The sequence below is a fragment of the Gymnoscopelus microlampas genome, assembly GCF_963454915.1.
Source record: "Gymnoscopelus microlampas genome assembly, chromosome: 5".
Lineage (NCBI taxonomy): Eukaryota > Metazoa > Chordata > Actinopteri > Myctophiformes > Myctophidae > Gymnoscopelus > Gymnoscopelus microlampas.
The window spans coordinates 37,868,243-37,884,736 of NC_139942.1; positions in this window are offsets into that span (position 1 = coordinate 37,868,243).

Sequence of the window (16,494 nt, forward strand, 5' to 3'; positions counted from 1 at the left end):
TTGCCAAGTTCTCCAACTCTGGGATGATTGCCTTGATGAATGGATTAATGCGAGATCCTCATGCTACACAAAAAGACATAAAACACTTCTTCCATGAAATAGCTACAGGCATAATGATTACCATAGGTCATGGCGATCAAATGAGATACATTAGGTCTGTCCATCATATTCTTGAGGTCAATCTGACAGCTTCCATACATTTGCCGTCAGCACTTTTATGATATACTAATCTCTCAACAGAATGTCTTGCACCCAAAATTGACGCCATAGTGAAAGGGGAAAAGTGGTGTGTGGGTTATTTTTGCTTCAGGCATTATGCCAATGGATGCAATCTCTATTTTGGAACATGCTGGATCAGTACAAGATATAATAATGAATGCCATGCAATTGCACTGTCATAAATCACAGACAATTTCATGCACACAATTGTGAAGGTTAGATATTTCCACATACAGGGTAGAGCAGTGCGACTCTTGTTTATTCAATTTATATTTAGCTCAGGAAAGTCAGATAATGTTTTAGTTTGTTTGTTTTTTGTAATCTGTTTAGAGTAACCTATAGGGAGATAGGTAGACAGGAGCAGCCAACAGTTTCACAAATAGTGACTAAGAATTACATACAGATTTTTTATCAAAGCTCCATGTCTCCCTTCCTAACCCAGTGGTCCAGGGACCCACAGGGTCCTTGAGGAGGTTCCAGGGGGTCCCCAGCAAAATGTGTTAATATAGCATCAAAATATGTTTAACCACTTTAACCCTATACATTGGCTATTTGAAAATAGCCGATCTACAGAATGTTGCAAGCTTGTAGATCTGCTATTCTTATACAAAAATATACAAAAAACTTATAATATTTCGGAAACATTTGGACAACACAAATCTTGTGTGGGGGCTCCCTGGCAGAACATATTTTCGAATGCATATAAATTTGGAGGTCTATGACATGAAAATGTTTGAGGACCATTGTCCTAACCCAAGGCCAAGTTAATACAACAAAGTAAAGCTCACGTCATGGTGCAGATAATGCTCTCCAGACTGCTCAAGGTTGAATCACAAATCTCTTGATTGAACCTTGGCGGGTTTAGTTAGCATCATTATCTGCATCATGACGTGAGCTTTACTTTGGTGTATTAAGGCCATGGGTTGATAGGGTTACTTAAGTACATTTATTGAGTATCTGTACTTTACTTGAGTATTTATCTATTTATTTTTAGGACTTTCGCTATACTAAATTTCGAAGACAAAGTGTACTCCAACATTTCTATGAAGGGAAAAAAGTACATTATGAAATAACCACATATGCCCTATTTCAAACATAGTGGAAATAGCTGATCTACAACCTCACAATGTGTCACATTGAAAAAGCTTGTAGTTATTTTGTACTATTATTGATATTTTTTGGGAAATTTCTGGAAAAGTTGTATTACATTATATTACAAAGAACAATGTACTTTGTAATTATACTTTTGTATACCTAAGTATTTTTAAAAGCAGGTAATCCAGTATTTTAACTCAAGTACAAATTTGAAAGAGCAACTTTCACTTGCAGTTGAGTAATATTTGACCTGGAGTATCTATACTTTGACTCAAGTACTGGGTTTGAGTACACTGGGATTAGGAAGTGGCACATGGAAGTCTGATAATAAATTAGTATGTAATTAGTATGTGATTACATAATAGATCCTATCCGAACTGCCTTGGCTTCCCCTAACCACTCAAGATTGTCTTCGCACAGGTCACCGAAGCCGCCATTGTTTGTGCTGGAGTTGTGTAATCCTAGATTCCTTTTGTGCGATCCTCTTATTGTTATGGCAGCTCACTGGCTGCCTCACACATGCTGGACTAACTTCCTTAAGACCTCTGTAAGCAAATACCACTTATAGTATTTGCGTGTGTGTGCATGTGTGGGTGAGGGTGTGTGTGAGTGGGAGGGGGGGTGGAGGGAGGGGGGGGGGGGGCGTGAGTGGTTTATTTTGTCAGCAAAATGTCAATCTGTCTTTGCAAGGTTATCCCACAGGATCTGCCTAAATGCACAGGGCTTGGTCCTCCATCTGGATGGCAGTTGAGAAGTCCCCTCCCCAAAAACCCCATCACACCACCCACCACTCTAATGTCTCCCACCTCCCACAGAGAGGATATCGACGCTGTCGGGCGGAAACCTTGTATGTCCAAAACTGTTACTTTCCAGGAAATGGGGAAAAAAAGGAACCGTGTATGTCCAAAACTGTTACTTTCCAGGAAATGGGAGAAAAAAAGACCCTGTGATCCAATTGAGTATGTCGTTATTTAGTCAAGCTCTTGTTAATACTTTTCATTGGTTCAATATTTATAAAACCCACAGACAGACTTAAACGCTTTCACTTTCACTCATTTCCGAGAATAGCAAAAATAAGCATCACGACGCGTTGTGATGAGCTTGTAGATCGACTATTTTTGCTTCTTTTGTGTGAGACTGTATTATGATGAAGTATATGGCATTCATTTACGAAAAAACGAAAAAAAAGTTGAAATATGGAGATACAAGGTTTCGGCCCGACAGCAAGGGTACAGTATGAAAAGACTAACACAGCTTTCCATTCTGTCCTTTTACTGTTGAATCTCTGGATCAGTGTGTAATCCACAGTGGACAGAACAACACATGTACAGTATTTCAGTTGCGCCTCATTAGTCGCCCGTTTGACTCCCTAATAACTCTTCTCTAGTGCGATGGCTTTTATTGGGGAGGAGATTGCATGAGAATTTGGCGCAAGATAGTGAGAGAGCCGCAGTCTCATTATGTGCCTGTATATACAGTGCACATGTGTGCATGTGCACACAGATGTATATGCACATGGCTGCAGATGCACACATACTGTATAACATACATGCACAGACATACACACACACGACGCATGCACACCACGCACGCACGCGCACACACACACACACACACACACACACACACACACACACACACACACACACACACACACACACACACACACACACACACACACACACACACACACACACACACACAGGCTAGGAAGCCTGCCAAGCAACCACCCAAGGTCCTCTAAAAGTCCATAAAGACGGATCCGTATCCTATCCAAACTGCCTTGGGTTCCCCTAAGCCATTCAGCGTGTGCAAATGAAAGATGTTTCTTGGAACAGCGCGAGCCTCTAGGCAGAGCAGAACCGACCCAAGCACACAGACACACACACAGCAGCCCTCTGGACAAGTTTGGCACCAGTGCCGGCAACTGTGGGCCAAAACTCATGTTGCGTGCTAAGTCTTTCCCTCCCCCCATCCCCTCATGCTATCCCGCTCTGCAATTATGTGCTGCGCTCCCACCCAAACATGCAAGAATAGGCCTTCTCAGTCAACAGACAAACCGTGTCATTCTGTCCTCAAACCATGACATCATGACCATTTGACTTCAGCGTGAAATTCAAGCTTAATTTAACTTTGTCAGGGGAAAACGGGTGCGTGTCACACTCGCAGGGTGATTTGGTGGCGTGAAACGGTAACCTTATACAACTTAGAGGTGGCAAAACCACATTTATCCTCTCGACTGTCATAATCACGAAAGAAAAAAAAGTCACATGCTGGACTGACTCATATCTGTGCTGTAAGAAAAGTAGAGAAAAATAGTGTAATTGGAGCTGTGCCTGTGGAGAAGAATGCCTCGGACCCTCGGTTCCTGGAAGTTTCAAAGGTGGTGGTGGTGGTGATGGTGGGGGTGTAGGGGGGGTATTGAGATGCATCTATCAAACTGCTGACAGCTATTGTGCGGAGCACACCTCATTTTCAAAATCTGCCTCGCAACAGAGTGCTCTTCTCCGTCCTCCCAGCTCTGGGAGGGGTACTTAATAGAGTGTGTGTGCACGAATGCATGTGTGTATGCGCGCCTGTGTGTGTATGCTTGCAGTCGCGCACGCGCGCACACACACACACACACACACACACACACACACACACACACACACACACACACACACACACACACACACACACACACACACACACACACACACACACACACACACACACACACACACACAAACACGTCCATGTCTGCCTTTATGCACACAAATGTACTGTAAATATACAGTACACATATACATATGTATATAGATATATACATGTTCTATCTCATACTATAAAATGAGACAGAACCGAACCTATGCCAGGCACCTCGGCCCAGCCTGGCCCCGGCCGTTCCCTGCTGAACAAAGCCTGGTGGGTTTCTCCCACACACTCATAAATAAGTGCACACAGTCTCTGCCCTGGCCAGGGGGGAGAAAGCAGAGAGAAAAGGCTCATTTAGGGAAGCTACACTCCTCTCATGCCTTCCAACTGACCTTTTCAAAGGGTCAGTCAGTCCAACTGCCCCTCACCACCACCCCCACCCTCCATCCACCCTCCACCCACCCTCACCCTCACCCTCCCTCTTGCTCTCTCTCTCTCTGTTTCCCAACACTAATCTGAATAAGGGCGCAACAGTTCTTTGAACCCAGACAGGTTTTTTTTAATCGATTTATTTGATTATAAAAATACAACAATCTATTAATAATCAATCAACAACGCAACGTGTTGTGGGCTTGTAGATCTGCTATTTTCATTTTTTCACAATTTGGCACGACACCGTTTTGCGACAAAGTAAAAAATAGGGCTTAAGTGGTTAATCGATTCATATCCTCTTGCATCGCGACGTGTTGTGGGATTATATGTGATATTTTCACAATTTATGAGCAAAGTATAAGTGCTTAATCGATTTGTTGCTATATAAAATATATACGCAATTACGCATATACGTATGTATACATACTCTTTTTTAACGTGCTTCTTCATTATTTAATTAACCGAAAAGTAATTGACAGAATAATCGTCAAGAAAATAATGCATATATAGTTGCAGCTGTAAACGTGACTCATCCCCACACACCAGCCAAGGCTGCAGAGAGAAGCCACTTAGCACAGCTCTGGGTCAGTGTAGAGGAGGGTTTAGGACCTGAAGGAAAGACACAGAGCCTCGCATGTTTCCCCGGAGCGTGTGAGATGGCAGCCGGGGTCAGAGGTGAAGGTCACAACATGGGAGGAGGGGCATAAATCCTGTAGCATGGCCCACAAAGGCTGCTATCCTGGCTGACAATGGTGCCATTGTGGGATACGGGTTGCCTAGTGTGTCCTGGAGCTGTGCCTAATAGAGTTATAGTGCTGATGTGATAGCCGCAGAGCAACGCACACAGCATTGTGCCTTTATATTATGGACGGGTAAGAAGGGGTCTTGGCTTCTCCATTTTTCTCCGCGTGAAAGCCTGGGATTGTGTGTGTGTGTGTGTGTGTGTGTGTGTGTGTGTGTGTGTGTGTGTGTGTGTGTGTGTGTGTGTGTGTGTGTGTGTGTGTGTGTGTGTGTGTGTGTCTGAGCGTATGCGCAGATGTGCCTGTTGATCCACGTTGTCATGGGCATCTACTATATCAGTGGTTCTCAAGCATTTTCATGTTGTGGACCCCCAAATGTATATGTATTAGGCCACAGACCCCCATCTACCAGGGACCCTCCTAAAATAAGTTCCACATTTTTCAAGATTTTTCTAAATGTTTCAAAAATAGCAGATCTTTATGCGCATCGGCTGGCTATAACACATTGTGAGCTTGTAGATTATTAAGTATAAAATAGGTTCAAAGTGGTTAAACTGTTCCTCATTTTGCTGGGGACCCCCTGGAACCCCCTCAAGGACCCCTGGGGGTCTCCAAACCCCACTTTGAAAACCACTGTACTACTATAGGATGATAAAAGAGTGATAAAAGAGCGTACCAAGTACAGTTGCAACTCAGGTCCGTTTCACTAAGAATAGAGGGTTTAAGTGGTTGAATCCACTGAACTGGGAGCCACGGAGCCTTTGCTCCGTGCCTCACATGACTCCTGTAAAATACCCACAGTGCACCACCAGTTACATCACACAATATCAGCTGATTCCGATGTGCAGGTTGGCTGCATGATTTCAACATCAGTGCGTTCACTCTTTTCCGTAATGTAAGCCTATTTAGTCCCACCACCACCACCGAGAAGAACTATTAGCTCTCTCTACATTAATCTTCATGTTATTACAAGTGAGCACATGAATATTCACTTGTGACTTGAGTACTAACCCTGAACAACTGAGATAACTACATATCTCATAAATATACCATATACAATATCTCATATGTGTATATATATATACTGATTATACTGTATACAGTATATACTGTACATACAGTATATATCTTCAGCTTTACTGAGCGGAGAGCAGGGCAGGCCTCTAGAGAAACAGAGGCCATTGACACCACTGGATCATCCTCTTCAGCACAACTTAAGACACTCGTCTGGTAAATGTTATGGGGGCAGCATGCCATGACTGCCTCACTTGTCACTCCTGTAAGTTAGATTAGGCTCCGGCAGGATGGGGTGACACACGATGAGTACTGGACTGGGCATGGCTGGCTGGCTCGGGGTGGGGTGGATTGGGGGAGGGGGGGTGCTGAGTGATGACCCGGGACAGAGAGACGGGGTAGAAGTAACTAAGTATATTATGTATATTTCTGAGGTACTTGTACTTTACTTAAATTGAGTGCAGAAATGTTTCTGTACTCAATACTTCCACCGCACTACATCTCAGAGGCAAATATTGCACTTTTTACTCCACTATAGTTATTTGACAACTTTAGTTACAATACATGTTACTTTGTAGATGTGGTTATTATAAAACATTCGTTAACAAATCAAGCCATATTGTATACTTCATCTATATACAAAAAAAAGCCAAGCTACAAGCTCACAACGTGTCGCTACTTTCAAAAGATTTTTATATTTCGAAAAAACTTGACACATAAATGGGGCCTTCTGCAAGTATATTTTCACTCTCAGAGTTGCGTCTATTTGGAACTTCCTAGAACCCACTTTGAGAACTACTGATCTAGATCACTGGTTCTCAATGTGGGGTCTGGGGACCCCCAGCTAAATGATTGATAGTGAGAACCAAATGGAGCACTTATGGGTCTGTAACTCTGAGAGTGTACAAATGAGACTAAATGGACCCTTCCGGGTGGATTTGGTTCCATTTGTACACTCTCAGAGTTAAAATAACACAGAGAACCACAGGACTGAGGCAAGCGGAGAAAGTGGAGCATTTGCGTGAACGATATGTTGCTTTTGCTGATGTCTATAGTTACAGTAGCCTCCAATTTGACATTCCCTCCACCAAACATCGGTTTTCCGCTTTCTCCCTCTTTTTGGCTCCTCCGTGACCTCCTTAAAAGAACAAGCTATGTTTCCCAGGGCCCAGCTATTTGAAGCTCATAGTTTTGGTCATCCAAGGTTCTCTGTTCCAACTCAGGGCCGTTCAGACGCTGTCCCCACTTACATATCCACAATAGCAGGGTCCTGGGGGCCAGACCATAGCCGTCCTACACTCTGCCCGCAGTCGAGTTGCCTCTGGCAGGACCGTTGCATGCTTTGTGTGCTGGTTCTGGCCGCCGATCAGGGAAACCCCACAGTCTGTCTATGGTGAATGCTGGGTTCCCTGCCAAGACCATTATGCATCTCTTCAATGGCTGCGAATAGCAGCATGCTGCAGTACAGCAGATTTGAGAGACGTGAGTCTCCAACATACCCCCCCACCTCCCCTCCCCTCCCCTGGGCTTTAAAATGCAAGACCATGATGACACAGACACCAACGTTTAGTTGCCAAAGTCACCTAATCTCTGCCACGATTTCACTGTGTACGTCGTTTTCTAATCGAATCCCTTCATTCAAAAACAAAAACGGGTACTACACTGCACAGGAAGAAATGGAGCAACACCCAGTTGATAAATGCCATTCTTTCAAGCTGATATCAAAGAAAGCTTGAGCAAACACTAGACCGAAACTTCAGGAGGAGATTTCCTTTTCCTCAGCATCAAATATTGATTGTCAGTATTTAGATCAACAACATTAACCACTTAAATCCTATTTAGAAAAATGTTTAAAAATGCTAACAGCCGGTCTACAAGCTCATTGTGACTCTTTGTGTGCTTGTAGTGTGACTATTTTTGCAAAATGTTCAAACATTTTTGAAAATGTTTTGGAAATTGACATGTCCCAAAATAGGTACACAAGGGTTACAGTGGTTAACAGGAAGACCAGTATATTTGTTTACAATGTAGTTGGTGCTGGAACTGAACTGTAGTTATTCCTGTACAGATTGCTCAAACCGATGTTGCACAATGTACAAATGCATCTGTATACATGGTTATGCCTTATTGAACATTCTATAAATCCAGACACTAAGCTCCCCACCCTTATTGCTGCTATAGAAATTCCTCATGGGGCTTATTTATCTTTATTATCTTTATCTTTTTATTATATCTTTATCTTTATTATTGTTATATGTTGCTGACATTACCACATGTGCATTTTGCTGCCTGTACCTTTATGACTAGTGACAAACCAACCCGCTTCTTGTATCTTAATTCTAAAGTGTTTTCAATTGAATTGGCAAATGTGTCTTTTTTAACAAGTAGGCCTACTAGACTTCACATGGAATAGTGACACTGACGTATTTGAACCCGCTCAACTTATCTTGACACAGTAATCCATAGTGTAAACATTACCTACTTTCAGCTGGGAGGAACATGCCCGCGGATTTGAAATGTATACCCGCCAATTTTCACTGCTAACATACAGTGCAGCACTGAAAGCCAGGGTGCAACAGTTAATGGAACTACTCTAACTAATTTAATCGATTATACAAAATAATCGATAATCAATAACTTAATACAATAACCAATTAATAATCAATCCCTATTTTGGGAATGTCATAAGCAGAAGAAAAGCTTCCTTTTTTTAAAGGAATTGTTAAAGTAGCCAATCTAAAAGCTCACAACGCGTTGCATAATATTTCTGCAGGACACCGTTGTATGTCTAAGTATTTAATAACGCTTACATGTTTAATCACTGTGAGCTTGTGGATCTGCTATTTTGGGCGAATGTTCCCCCCAGGGGTTCAAGTGGTTAAGCCACTAACAGCACGTCTGTTCATCATATAGTAGTACATGTGGTTCTCAAAGTGGGGTCCGGAGACCCCCAGGGGTCCTTGAGCGGGTTCCAGGGGGTCCCCAGCTAAATGAGGAACAGTTTAACCACTTTAACCCTATTTTATACTTCAGCTATTCGAAAATAGTTAATCTAAAGGCTCACCATGTGTTGCAACCGATGCAACTCATCGTGAGCTTGAAAAACGTAATAATTTTGAAATTGTTTAAACACATATCTACGTTTATGAGGGTCCCTGGCATGATGGGGGTCTGTGGCCTGATACATATATACATTAGGGGGTCCACGACATGAAAATGCTTGAGAACCACTGATATACTGTAGATGCCTATGACAACGTGGATCAACAGGCACATCTGAGCATACGCTCCGACACACACAAGCAAATACACATACGATCCCAGGCTTTCATGAAAATGAAGAAGCCAAGACCCCGTTAAAATTTTAAACTTGGGGGGCACGGTGGCGCAGTCGGTAGCGTTGACGCCTCACAGCTAGAAGGTCCTGGATTCGATTCCCGCCGAGGACGCTGTGGGCGATGGGGGCGTGTTCTCTCCTCCGCGTCGTCAGTGCCCATACCCTAGGTAGGGTTGGCCAAAGGGCCTTTCTGTGTGGAGTTTGCATGTTGTCCCCGTGTCCCCTAGGGTAGGTACTAGGTACCCTCACAAAAAAAACATGCAGTAATCCTGGTCTCTATACTACCTCCCCCTGGTCAGCCGGGACTAGCCTGGCGTAGCTAGACTATATCACTGCGTGGATATGAGTCTGGTGCTTCCATGAGGACGTTTTGTTTCCCAAGGGGCGGGATCAAAACAATGTCCCTCGACGCAATTGGTTAGACCTACAACCAACTACCAATTACAGTTGCCCATATTCGAATACTGGGCCCTGATTGGTGCCCCACGTCTTCTGGAACAGGAAATGGATTCTCTATGGAGCGGTGCCAGACCCAAATCGCAGAGTGCAATTTTTTTTTGCACTCGCAGATTCGTCTGGTCCCAGGCTAAGCCGGGACGCCTGATGGAAGGGAAAGGAACTGGTTGGAATAACGTGTTCCTTCCATGTCCTACCGGGGGGAACTCGCCCATGTCAGGTGAAAAGAAGCGGCCTCATGCATTGAAGGAAGCATGAGCTCAGTTCGGGGCTCTCCCCAGGCTGTCAAAGGGAGAGTAGCACCCAGGATTACAAGCTTAGGCAATTGGCACTGGCACTGGGGGGAAAATGGGTTACAAAATTGTGTAATAAAAAATGTAAACTTCACCCATTTTCAACCTTATCTTCATATAATTGGTCCTCACTAATGTTCACTTTAATTTGACACAATTTCGTCTACTCACTCTGCGTCTCATTGGTAGTGGGCTAAGAGGACAGTTCAGAAATCTCCTTACCAATGCCTTTCTCTGCCTGGAAAGTCGGCATTCTGAAATCACTGGTAGGCAGGTTTCTGAACCGTCCACCACCCTCCTCTGACTGAGATACAGACCGAGTAGACAGAACTGGTGCCATCTTATAATCGGCACTAGTGAGGACCAATTATATGAAGATGGGTTGAAAATGGGTGAAGTGCTCATTTAATCGAAAACATAGTCTATAGAATAATCGCTAAGGAAATAATCGATAATTGCAGCAGCCCTACAGCAGTGTGTGGTTCTTCTTGCAGTGGATATCGGGATGAGTCGCGTCAGCTACTGTAGCAGGCAGCTGGTGGGTTTGCAGTATCAGGCCATCCCATTAATCCCACGATTAGCCTTCGCTGATCCCATCAGGGCTGCCTCGATCTGGGGAGCAGAGCCTAAAGGTTTATCCTGCCAGTCAACCCTCTCACACCCTGACCATCACACCCTGACGCACGCACAGATGACACATTATACACCGAAACACACACACACATACACACATGTAGTCAATGTTACAATATACTGTAACTAGTGGTTGGAATTGGTCTCCCTGCTCTTCTATTGAGAAGTCTATTGAGAAGGCAAGCCCTGGTGTCGGGTAGGAGGACACTTGGTGGTTGACAAAGTAAATAAAGTTATTTTAAGCAGACGGCGCACTGCCTGTAGATGCACTGCCATCTTTATTGTAGTTCGGACATCGTTGTATACCTCTCCCCTTCGGGAGAGAGGTACATGCAACCCTGAAACTGAGGCCCATGCATATCACAACAAAAGGCTAATTTATACAATATACCTGTGATTCTCAACCTTTTCAATATCAATATCCCCCCAGCGTGATATGCATTAGGCGACGGACCCCCATTTGATAGGATTTTTATCTCTGGGACCCCAATCAACCCCTACGGGTCCATTTGGATCCATCTGTAGTCTTTACACTCTCAGAATTACAGTTCATTTGGTTCCTAACTATCAATCATTTACCTGAGGACCCCCTGGGATCCCCACATGGACTCCTGGGGGTCTCCTCACGTTGCAAACCAGTAGTAAAAAACTACGTATTTTCAACTCAGTCGTGCAACACCCACACTTAAAGAGTCCTGAAGCTGTTGTGTTGGCAGAGGGTGGTGGCAGTGAACAGTGTCCCAGGGGTCAGACCCAGAGGTCAAGGGGGCACATTCTGTGCACTTACTGACACCATGGGGGATGGGCAACAGCCAGTTGACATGCCCTGACAGGCTGGAAGGCTTCTGCGAGCAGGAGCCCATGAAAAGCATGCAGGGGCTCATTCGCACATGGCATTACGCACACACGCACGCAAAGACGAACATAAGTGCATTTGTTCAAACACACACAAACGCGCGCGCGCGCGCACACACACACACACACACACACACACACACACACACACACACACACACACACACACACACACACACACACACACACACACACACACACACACACACACACACACACACACACACTTAGACTTGCATTTAAGTTACACACCTGTCTCATGTTCAGGCCACCATTTCCACGCCATTTGCCCCTCCCTTGGTGGTGCAGTTCCACAAGTTGGTGGTCATTTGCAGCAGAGATGAAGAACATTTTGTTCTAGGAGAAAGAGAATCACACTTCAACACTAAATGACAACAATTTCATCAGTGTCCCTTCGGACCTCATACTCATAAACCTGGGGAGAGGATAACCCCCAAACAACAGCATTGCTGATTTATTTACACCTGACAGTAGATAGAAAGGAAGTTGAGTGCTGAGAGGAGGGAGGACATGCAACTTTAGGTCCAGTCAGAATTGAACCAGGGGCATTGTGATTATGTGCTTGATGTCTGCTGGGGCCAGTTGCACCGCCTCACACTAAGTTCAAACTTAGCCTAGTTATAGCTTAAACACATTCAATCCGAGAAAGTATCTCTGTCATTTTAGATTTCTTTGGCTATTCAAAAATAGCAGATATACAAGCTCATAGCGTTTTTGAAAAATCGTGAAAATTAGTGCAAATCTTTGAATATATATTTAAAAAATATATATAGATATTTAAAGATTTGCACACATTTTCACATAAAAAACAAAAAATAGCAGATCTGCAAGCTCATAGCGCGGCACTTGAATAGCCAAAGAAATCTAAAAATGACACAGATACTTTCCCGGCTAAATGGGTTAAATGGCTTTTTTAAAAGCCATTTAAGCTATAACTAGGTAGCCTGATTATCAGCCTGAAGCTGCGTGGAGCTTCAGTCTGAAATTGGCTGCAATGTCCGCGATTACCAGGGGGAGGGGATTCAAATTTCCCTAAACCAATCACAAGAGATCCACGGATCCGCCCACATCTGACGTCATCGCACAGCTTGTTTTAGCAGATATTCGCTGATTAGCTTGTCGTTAGACCACCCCCACCTCCGACTCTGATTTGACAGATTTTTCTTCGATCGTGAAAAGCCATAGGCTGACATTATAATGCCAGACCACTCAGAGAGTGGGCGGCGTCTATGGTCTGGAACCAGGCTATTAACTAGGCTAAGTTTGAACTTAGTGTGAGGTGGTGCAACTGGCCCGTCAGGTGTTGGTGTGCCCCATTTGTTTCTACCACAATGCTAGACTCACACAAGTCTAAACGCTTCACTCGCTTATGAATAACAGTACAATCTTCCAGCTTTCATTGTTAAAACTGGGTGGAAACAATTAAGAGAGTAAAAAAACAACAAGTGTATTGAAGAACCAATCCAAAGTTTTTAGGCGGTCCTACAGTACATATTGGGCTGGTAACAGGATTGGTTTCCAGAGCAGTGGGCATACTGGAGGCAGGGGTCAATTTGCTGGGGGGATCGGGGGAAACTCCATGCCTCTGCTTATGATATCCCCCCTCTGCTCATTCACTTTTATCACGGTTGGGGATGTTTTATTCCTGATTATGGTCAGACTGAATTAAATACATGCATCTCCTTTTGGGAAATGTAGACTGTCTGATATGTTTGATTTGTGTTTGATAATATCACAATTGAATCCACATTGGCATCCCTATTTGGTGAACATTTGTCAAAAGGTATTATTTTAAATTCAAAAACAGCCAAATTTCAGTTCTAGCAACTACCAATTTTGAAGTCCCGGTATCGTAGGCGGAGATTGCAGAGTGTCTGCAAACACAAGACAACCACAATGCTAATCAGTTGCATAGTAAGTACAGCAAGTACAGTACAGTATTTTTAGACATTACGTTGGCCCATTTTCTATGTACTGTATTACGCACATATTGTAAATCAGGTTAGAATACTAGACACAACATCCTTGAACATACTGTACGTACTGTACAAAGGATTGAACCTTGACCTCTCAGTCTCAGGGACGAACACTCTAACCACAAGGCCACTGAGCTGGTATCCTACTAGGTTGCAAACTTATTCATCCTTCTGCTGCATGAATGTACAGTATTCTGTATTATCTTTGGTCACTAATTTATTCAACTTTTATTTTCTGTATATTCAATTCAATTATAAACTAATAACTAGAGCTATAGTCTGCATTTTTCCTTTAATATCCTACCTGAGTAACAAAGGGGAGGCACAATTCTAAAATGTATATGAGAGATGTGCATCAGGCCTTTATAGACCCTTATGGGTCTATAACTCTGAACAGTGATTCTCAAAGTGGGGTCCTGGGGTGGGGACCCCCAGGGGTCCTTGAAAGGGTTCCAGGGAGTCCCCAGCTAACTTAGTTAATATAGCATCAATCTAACCACTTTAACCCTATTTTATACTTTGGCTATTCGAAAATGAGGGTCCCCGGCCAAATACATATCAATTTGGGCGTCCTTGACATGAAAATGGCACTGACTCAGAGAGTGTACAAAATGAACACTCAGGATTATACTGTGTATGTGATAAATAAAGTATTTGAATCTTGCGTGAAAGTGATTAAAAGATGTTTGGAGTGTGCATGCCAGCACTGGTCTCAGCCTCCTGCCATGTCATGCTCTGTTGAGACTGCCGCTTCAGACAGTTCCTTAGGCCCTGGCTGGACAGAGCGAAGAGTCATCTTACTGATGGGAAAAAGGAATGCTGGAGGCAATTACGTCCCTACCTCTCTGTCCACGGGTCAAAGGGGGGGGGGGGGGGGGGGACAGGCCATAAACGCCTGGACACCAACAGAGAGGGACCTCTGACCATGCAGGCCTTGTTTCACTCTCCCCGCATGCAGACCCTAACCTCAGCTGGAGGAAGGGGCCCTGGCTGTTTAAACTGCAACACAATGCAGTTCTGTGTCTGGACTGGAAAACAGCATGTGCTTTAGTCCATCCCTAACCGTATGAGGAGATTGTAATGGCTGTATGAGTAGGAGAGACACGATGACTCATCTTGGATTCAGCGTTTCGTTGTTCGCCTCTATAACACACCTGCCGTTGACACTTGACAGAGTCCTCAGGAGCAGTGGTTCTAAAATTAGGGTCCAAGGACCCCAGAGGGTCCTGGAGGGGGTTCCAGGGGGTCCCCAACAAAATCGGTTTCACCACTTAAGCCCTATCGTATACTTTAAAAAATGTTCAAAAACAGCAAAAATAGCCAAGCTATACAAGTCGCATTTTGATTATTACTGAACATATTAGCCTATAATAAACTGTCCAAAATATGGACACCAGGTTTAAAGTGGTTAATTTCGCTGTTATTTCACTAGCTAGATGTTAGCCCAGTGAGAATATATAAGAATGACCTGAATAGATCATAGGTTTCACTCTCCCCGCTGTTATCTCCCCACCTGCAGAGAGTTGTAGAACTATGTATACTGAATCTAATCTAATAACAAAAATATTCTGTTATCGGGGTCCCTGATACAAAATCTTTTCAAATTGGGGTCCATGGCCTAATACGTATCAATTTGGGGGTCCTTGACAGGAAAATGTTTGAGAACCACTGCTCATGAGGCAGACTTCAGACTTCAAATCCGTATGGCACTCAACCAGACATTTTTGCAGTTGAACATGTCTGACAAGCTCAACAAGAACAACACATGCTTGCCAAATACATGCCAAATATATCAGACTGTTCACACCCTGTCCACAGTGGCAATTCTCTAGAGTCATTCTCTCAGCATTATTGCAGTATTACTGTATGGCACTTGGTTGCTTTACAAAAATAATTTGCACTACCTGCCTTGGTATTTTAATTCTTACTAGTGCCCACACACTGTCTTCACTTATGAAAATGTTATTTATAGAAGAACAATGTTTCTTCTATCAATATTAACTGACCTTCATCAGGTATCTAGCTAGATAGACTACATTACATAGATAGCACAGCTATATATGGGTCTATCTAGTTGATTAAGATTATTATTTTAGTGTGATATTCAGAGCACAGTAATAAAAGGCAGATATACAGTGGCAGAGAATATTTTTGCAAATAAGTAAGTAGCCTTGGAACCAACGGTTGCCCCCAAGGCATGTGGCCCCTAGGTCAGCAGCCTATGTCCTGTTTCTGTAGCGTGAATCAGCTTGGTGTACAAGCACATCCCCTGGCCATGATGTACAAGTACACCCCCTGGACGTGACGCAGGCAGGGACCTATCCCCAATCCAACCCTTGATGCTGAATGCCAAGCAGGAAGGCATTGGGTTGGGTACCATTTTTTATAGACTTTGGTGGTATGACTCAGCCGGGGATTGAACCCTGACCTCCCAGTCTCAAGAGTGGACATCTAACCACAAGGATACTGAACTGGTTAGTTTCATGATGTAGGCCTTGGTAAAATTCATATCAGAAAAGCAATGCCTTAAACAATATATGGCGAAAGCAAAAGAAAAAAAACAAACGCCCTTTCATGCCAATCAGTTATAATTACTTATTCAACGTTTATACATGATCATTTGGAAAGAAAAGTTATTATAATTGGCTTCAGTGTTTCCATTCATACAATGTAACGAGTTTCTCAGCAGTTACAGTGCAGCTTGAGAAGAGTTGAATGAGACGACCTGGAATGTACCATTACATTTTAGGGGGGGGGGGGGGGGGGCAAAAGACTACTAAACTAAT